Below are 1028 nucleotides of genomic sequence, written 5' to 3' on the forward strand. Positions count from 1 at the left end.
TTGCATGCATTGATAATTCTTTCGTTTAGAAGTCTTTTTAACGGTGGCCAACGTTAGAACTCGCCTTGTTACTACTTGCCGGACCAAGGAGGTAATTAACAAGAAAAGAATTATCAACATAGATTTAGTGTGATACTATCTAATAGGCTAGTGTCGATTGGTGCGAAGTAATAACTAAGACAAACATCGATTGTGATGTCTAATATGAGGTAAAGGTAAGGGTTAATAAATTATACACACGTAGCCGGACCAAGGTGCGGGGTGAAATTCTCTAGATGCCGGACCAAGGATTTAGAGATACATAACTTATCACTTTGCATGTAATACACTAGAAAAGGATTACTATTATTAGGATTACTGTGTTATGAGCTTATGGGGAACACATTCCTAATTACTTTTAATAATCAGAATATAAATAAATACTTAGTTCAAAGCTATTTTTTAATTATTTGTTTATTCTATTTCAATTTAAATCCCCCATTTTTATAACAACTATCGAGTTAAATATTTACTATTGACAATATTCATCCATATTCTCTGTGGGATCGACCCCGACTCATAGTTGGGTAAATATATTGCATACGATCGTTTATATTTCTTTTCAAGAAGTATATTTGAACGTTATCAGCATCTCACTACCTTCCCCCGAAACATGACAGACTCTACCGGTCTGAAGACACTAACCTTCTTTTTTCCCTTTGGTACAAGTTCATTGCATGCCGTGCAAAACTCCCAGACCCATGTAGGAATATAGGGGCCACGGGGACTGGTAAACTGCTCAAACTTGTGGAACCGGAGAACGTCCCACACATTAGGGTACCTGTCCACTACACTATCCGTGGACAATCTCTTCCTGAATAGTCCTCAATCCCACGGCCTTTATCCTATTAGAAGGACCCTGAACTACCGGTGCTGGAACCACCGTCTGTGCCAGAGCTGGCACCATATCAGCAGTAGGATGGGTAGAATACGAGATCCTAGATAGATCTTGATGAACTCTGGAACGAATCTCAACTCGTCGGGTCTGA

Source organism: Solanum stenotomum, chromosome 5 (assembly GCF_019186545.1).
Source record: "Solanum stenotomum isolate F172 chromosome 5, ASM1918654v1, whole genome shotgun sequence".
In the NCBI taxonomy this organism is placed as follows: Eukaryota; Viridiplantae; Streptophyta; class Magnoliopsida; order Solanales; family Solanaceae; genus Solanum; species Solanum stenotomum.